Consider the following 7,246-nt stretch of genomic DNA (forward strand, 5'->3'; position numbering starts at 1 on the left):
TGCCCCCACAGTGAGCCACAGCCAATCTCTGCCTACCCCGGAAGTCCTCCAATACTTCTAGGTAGGTCCCTGGACCTGTTGTGGCACTGTATGGTCAGTTCCTTCTCTGACTTGGCCTTATTCCTGCTGTGTGTACTTTCCCCCAAAGTCCACGCAGTCCATAGTCCCCAAAGTCCAGAGCCTCAATTGTGAGAACACGTTGTCTATTCCTATTTTCTACAGATGCAGTGTTTACCAAGTTAATTGTGGGGGTTTAATCCGCTGTTCCTGTGGTTGCATGGAAAGATTTCCCTTCCTCTTCTTTGGTAGCACCACCACTGGGGTTCAGCTTTGATTTTGGCCCCAGCTTTGTGATTGGGCCACCTTCAGGCATCTGTTTCCCACCCAGGCAAGAGGGGCAGAAAGCAGCAGCTGATTAAATCAGCACTCCCGAGCCTGAGTCGCTTGTCTGCCAACTGGAGCAGGTGGGGCTGCGTGCTGAGGCTTGGGCTTCAGAGGTCAGACCACAGAGAGAGGACTGGGGTTGGCTGCGTGAAGAAAGCCTGGGGTGGGGGTATGCCATAGCTGACAGAGTCCAGGAAGAGGCCTGGGCCTGCTGGAGTGGCAAGGGACCATTGTTGAGGGATGCACGAGGAGAGGGGTGGGTCCTCAATAGGAGCTTCTTTCTCTGTGTGCTCACAGGTGGCAAGGTGCTACCTGCGCAAGCTCTGGGGATAGGCACAAGACATGGCTGCTATCTTGAACACCAGAGATGAGTGCAGATGGCTACCACTGTTGCCGCTGCCACCAAGGGTCCAGTGAGCAAATGCAGATCACTGCGCACAACTTCCTGGGAGCCTGTGCAGCCCACAACTGCCAAGGGTCATGCCACATGATCTGGGGCCAACTTCCCCAGGAGAGCACCTGGTGCAACTCAGAAAATTGCCACTTCCTGATGGCCTCTGCCACTGCAAGCATTCCTTGCACATCCCAGTTTTGACTGCATTATCCCTTCCTCTCCCCAACCTGAGTGAGCAAGTGAGCCCTGTTTAGCATCTTTTTTTTTTATATTGCATATGATTTATATGGAGGAAGATACAATAAGTTCTAGAAAGTCAAAGAAAAATCATGAAAAACATATTACATAACGAAAAACAAATACATAGATATTAATGAAAACTGGAGTATGTGGCAAGTATCAGAGCATAATGAATTTACTAACAAATGACATTGTGTACCATACATGCAATATTATGAAAGTGAATTTGGCCCACTCTATTTTAGTGAATACTATTAACCAAAAAACACGATAGAAGGTGATTTTGAATGAATTCCTAGCCAATACATACAGAGAAGATACATCAATAAAAATGCATAACAAACAACAAAATTCAATAAATGTGAATGAATAAGTAGCCACAATATATATAGACAAGTATTTCTTTTCTTTTTTTTTTACATCTTTATTGGAGTATAATTGCTTTACAATGGTGTGTAAGTTACTGCTTTATAACAAAGTGAATCAGCTATACATATACATATGTTCCCATATCTCTTCCTGCTTACATCTCCCTCCCTCCCACACTTCCCATCCCACCCCACTAGGTGGTCACAAAGCACCGAGCTGATCTCCCTGTGCTATGTGGCTGCTTCCCACTAGCTATCCATTTCACGTTTGCTAGTGTATACATGTCCATGCCACTCTCTTGCTTTGTCACAGCTTACAATTCCCGCTCCCCATATCCTCAAGTCCATTCTCTAGTAGGTCTGTGTCTTTATTCCTGTCTTACACCGAGATTCTTCATGACATTTTTTTCTTAAACTCCATATATATGTGTTAGCATATGGTATTTGTCTTTCTCTTTCTGACTTACATCACTCTGTATGACAGACTCTAGGTCTATCCACCTCATTACAAATAGCTCAATTTCGTTTCTTTTTCTGGCTGAATAACATTCCATTGTATATATGTGCCACAACTTCTTTATCCATTCATCCAATGATGGACACTTAGATTGATTCCATCTCTGGGCTACTGTAAATAGAGCTGCAATAAACATTTTGGTACATGACTCTTTTTGAATTATGTTTTATTTCAGGGTATATGCCCAGTAGTAGGATTGCTGGGTCATATGGTAGTTCTATTTGTAGTTCTTTAAGGAACCTCCATACTGCTCTCCATAGTGGCTGAACCAATTCACATTCCCACCAGCAGTGCAAGAGTGTTCCCTTTCCTCCACACCCTCTCCAGCATTTATTGTTTCTAGATGTTTTGATGATGGCCATTCTGACTAGTGTGAGATGATATCTCATTGTACTTTTGATTTGCATTTCTCTAGTGATTAATTATGTTGAGTATTCTTTCATGTGTTTGTTGGCAGTCTGTATATCTTCTTTGAAGAAATGTCTATTTAGGTCTTCTGCCCAGTTTTGGATTGGGTTGCTTGTTTTTCTGTTATTGAGCTGCATGAGCTGCTTATAAATTTTGGAGATTAATCCTACGTCAGTTGCTTCATTTGCAAACATTTTCTCCCATTCTGAGGGTTGTCTTTTGGTCTTGTTTATGGTTTCCTTTGCTGTGCAAAAGCTTTGACGTTTCATTAGGTCCCATTTGTTTATTTTTTTTTATTTCCATTTCTCTAGAAGGTGGGTCAAGAAGTATCTTGCTGTGATTTATGTCATAGAGTGTTCTGCCTATGTTTTCCTGTAAGAGTTTGATAGTTTCTGGCCTTACATTTAGGTCTTTAATCCATTTTGAGCTTAGTTTCGTGTACGGTGTTAGGATGTGATCTAATCTCATACTTTTACATATACTTGTACAGTTTTCCCAGCACCACTTATTGAAGAGGCTGTCCTTTCTCCACTGTATATTCCTGCCTCTTTTACCAAAGATAAGGTGACCACACGTGCGTGGGTTTATCTCTGGGCTTTCTATCCTGTTCCATTGATCTCTCTTTCTGCTTTTGTGCCATACCATACTGTCTTGATTACTGTAGCTTTGTAGTATAGTCTGAAGTAAGGGAAAATGATTCCTCCAGCTCCATTGTTCATTCTCAAGATTGCTTTGGCTATATGGGGTCTTTTGTGTTTCCATAGAAATTGTGAAATTTTTTGTTCTAGTTCTGTGAAAAATGCCAGTGGTAGTTTGATAGGGATTGCATTGAATCTGTAGATTGCTTTGGGTAGTAGAGTCATTTTCACAATGTTGATTATTCCAATCCAAGAACATGGTATATCTCTCCATCTATTTGTATCATCTTTAATTTTTCATCAGTGTCTTATTATTTTCTGCATGCAGCTCTTTTGTCTCCTTAGGTAGGTTTATTCCTAGATATTTTATTCTTTTTGTTGCAATGGTAAATGGGAGTGTTTTATTGATTTCACTTTCAGATTTTTCATCATTAGTATATAGGAATGCCAGAGATTTCTGTGCATTAATTTTGTGTCCTGCTACTTTACCAAATTCATTGATTAGCTCTAGTAGTTTTCTGGTAGCACCTTTAGGATTCTCTATGTATAGGATCATGTCATCTGCAAACAGTGACAGCTTTATTTCTTCTTTTGCAATGTGGATTCCTTTTATTTTCTTTTCTTCTCTGATTGCTCTGGCTAAAACTTCCAAAACTATGTTGAGTAAGAGTGTTGAGAGTGCGCAACCTTGTCTTCTTCCTGAACTTAGTGAAATACTTTCAGTTTTTCACCACTGAGAACGATGTTGGCTGTGGGTTTGTCATATATGGCCTTTATTATGTTGAGGAAAGTTCCCTTTCTTCCTACTTTCTGCAGGGTTTTTATCATAAATCGGTGTTGAATTTTGTCGAAAGCTTTCTCTGCATCTATTGAGATGATCATGTGGTTTTTTTCCTTCAATTTGTTAATATGGTGTATCACGTTGATTGATTTGCATATATTGAAGATCCCTTGCATTCTTAGAATAAGCCCCACTTGATCATGGTGTATGATCCTCTTAATGTGCTGTTGGATTCTGTTTGCTAGTATTTTGTTGAGGATTTTTGCACCTATGTTCATCACTGATATTGGCCTGTAGTTCCTTTTCTTTGGGACATACTTGTCTGGTTTTGGTTTCAGGGTGATGGTGGCCTCGTAGAATGAGTTTGGGAGTGTTCCTCCCTCTGCTATATTTTGGAAGAGTTTGAGAAGGATAGGCGTTAACTATTCTCTAAATGTTTGATGGAATTCGCCTGTGAAGCCATCTGGTCCTGGGCTTCTGTTTGTTGGAAGAATTTTAATCCCAGTTTCAATTTCAATGCTTGTGGTTGGTCTGTTCATATTTTCTATTTCTTCCTGATTCAGTCTTGGCAGGTTGTGCATTTCTAAGAATTTGTCCATTTCTTCCAGGTTGTCCATTTTATTGGCATAGAGTTGCTTGTAGTAATCTCTCATGATCTTTTGTATTTCTGCAGTGTCAGTTGTTACTTCTCGTTTTTCATTTCTAATTCTATTGATTTGAGTCTTCTCCCCCTTTTATTTTTGATTAGTCTGTCTAATGGTTTTTAAATTGTGTTTATCTTCTCAAAGAACCAGCTTTTAGTTTTAGTGATCTTTACTATGTTTTCCTTCATTTCTTTTTCATTTATTTCTGATCTGAGTTTTATGATTTCTTTACTTCTGCTAACTTTGTTTTTTTTTTTTTTTGTTCTTCTTCCTCTAATTGCTTTAGGTGTGAGGTTAGCTTGTTTATTCTAGATGTTTCCTGCTTCTTAAGGAAGGATTGTATTGCTATAAACTTGCTTGTTAGAACTGCTTTTGCTATATGCTGTAGATTTTGGGTCATCATGTCTCCATTGTCATTTTTTTCTAGGTATTTTTTAAAATTTCCTCTCTGATTTCTTCAGTGATCACTTCGTTATTAAGTAGTGTATTGTTTAGCCTCCATGTGTTTGTATTTTTTACGGATCTTTTCCTGTAATTTATATATAGTCTCATAGCTTTGTGGTCAGAAAAGATACCTGATACATTTTCAGTCTTTTAAAATTTACCAAGGCTTGATTTGTGACCCAAGATGTGATCTATCCTGGAGAATGTTCCATGAGCACTTGAGAAAAATGTGTATTCTGTTGCTTTTGGATGGAATGTCCTATAAATATCAATTAAGTCCATATTGATTAATGAATCATTTAAAGCTTGTATTTTCTTATTTATTTTCATTTTGGATGATCTGTCCATGGGTGAAAGTGGGGTGTTAAAGTCCCCTGCTATGAATGTGTTACTGTCAATTTCCCCTTTTATGGCTGTTAGTATTTGCCTTATGTATTGAGGTGCTCCTATGTTGGGTGCATAAATATTTACAATTGTTATATCTTCTTCTTGGATCGATCCCTTGATCATTATGCAGTGTCCTTCTTTGTCTCTTGTAATAGTCTTTATTTTCAAGTCTATTTTATCTGATATGAAAATTGCTACTCCAGCTTTCTTTTGGTTTCCATTTGCATAGAATATCTTTTTCCATCTCCTTACTTTCAGTCTGTATGTGTCTCTAGGTCTGAATTGGGTCTCTTGTAGACTGCATATATATGGGTCTTGTTTTTGTATCCATTCTGCAAATCTGTGTCTTTTGGTGGGAGCATTTAGTTCATTTACATTTAAGTTAATTATCGGTATGTATGTTCCTATTCCCATTTTCTTAATTGTTTTGGGTTCGTTATTTTAGGTCTTTTCCTTCTCTTGTGTTTCTTGCCTAGAGAAGTTCCTTTAGCATTTGTTGTAAAGCTGGTTTTGTGGTTCTGAATTCTCTTAGCTTTTGCTTGTCTGTAAAGGTTTTAATTTCTCCATCGAATATGAATGAAATCCTTGCTGGGTAGAGTAATCTTGGTTGTAGGGTTTTCCCTTTCATCACTTTAAATATGTCCTGCCAGTCCCTTCTGACTTGCAGAGTTTCTCCAGCAAGATCAGCTGTTAACCTTAAGGGGATTCCCTTCTGTGTTATTTGTCGCTTTCTCTTGCTCCTTTTAATATGTTTTCTTTGTATTTAATTTTTGACAGTTTGATTAATATGTGTTTTGGCATGTTTCTCCTTGGATTTATCCTGTATGGGACTCTCTGTGCTTCCTGGACTTGATTAACTATTTCCTTTCCCATATTAGGGAAATTTTCAACTATAATCTCTTCAAATGTTTTCTCAGTGCCTTTCCTTTTCTCTTCTCCTTCTAGGAACCTATAATTCAAATATTGGTGCACTTAATGTTGTCCCAGAGGTCTCTGAGTCTGTCCTCAGTTCTTTTCATTCTTTTATCTTTATCCTGCTCTGCTGTAGTTATTTCCACTATTTTATCTTCCAGGTCACTTATCCGTTCTTCTGCCTTAGTTATTCTGTTACTGATCCCATCTACGGTATTTTTAGTTTCATTTATTGTGTTGTTCATCATTGTTGGTTTTATCTTTAGTTCTTCTAGTTCCTTGTTAAATGTTTCTTACATTTTGTCTATTATATTGCCAAGATTTTGGACCATCTTTACTGTCATTATTCTGAATTCTTTTTCAGGTAGACTGCCTATTTCCTCTTCATTTGTTAGGTCTCGTGCATTTTTATCTTGCTCCTTCATCCGCTGTGTGTTTTTCTGTCTTCTCATTTTGCTTATCTTACTGTGTTTGGGGTCTCCTTTTTGCAGGCTACAGGTTCGCAGTTCCTGTTGTTTTTGTTGTCTGTCCCTTGTTGCTAACGTTGGGTCAGTGGGTTGTGTAGGCTTACTGGTGGAGGGGATTAGTGCCTGTGTTCTGCTGGATGAGACTGGATCTTTGCTTTCTGTTGGCAGGTCCACGTCTGTTGGTGTGTTTTGGGGTGTCTGTGGACTTATTATGATTTTAGGCAGCCTCTCCCCTAATGGGTAGGGTTGTGTTCCTGTCTTGGTGCTGTTTGGCGTAGGGTGTCCAGCACTGTAGCTTGCTGGTCATTGAGTGAAGCTGGGTGTGGTGTTGAGATGGAGATCTCTGGGAGATTTTTACCATTTGATATTATGTGGAGCTGGGAGGTCTCTTGTGGACCAGTGTCCTGAAGTTGGCTCTCCTGCCTCAAAGGCAGAGAACTGACTCCTGGATGCAGCACCAAGAGCCTTTCATCCACACAGCTCAGGATAAAAGGAGAAAGAAAGAAAGTAAGAAAGAAAGAAAGAAAGGAAGAAAGAAGGGACAGAGTGAGGGAGGGAGGGAGAGAGGGAGGGAGGATGGAAGGAAGGAAGGAGGGAAGGAAGGAAAGAAAGAAAGAAGATAAAATAAAATAAAGTAAGATAAAATAAAATAAAGTTATTAA

This window comes from Pseudorca crassidens, chromosome X, assembly GCF_039906515.1.
Source record: "Pseudorca crassidens isolate mPseCra1 chromosome X, mPseCra1.hap1, whole genome shotgun sequence".
Classification (NCBI taxonomy): Eukaryota; Metazoa; Chordata; class Mammalia; order Artiodactyla; family Delphinidae; genus Pseudorca; species Pseudorca crassidens.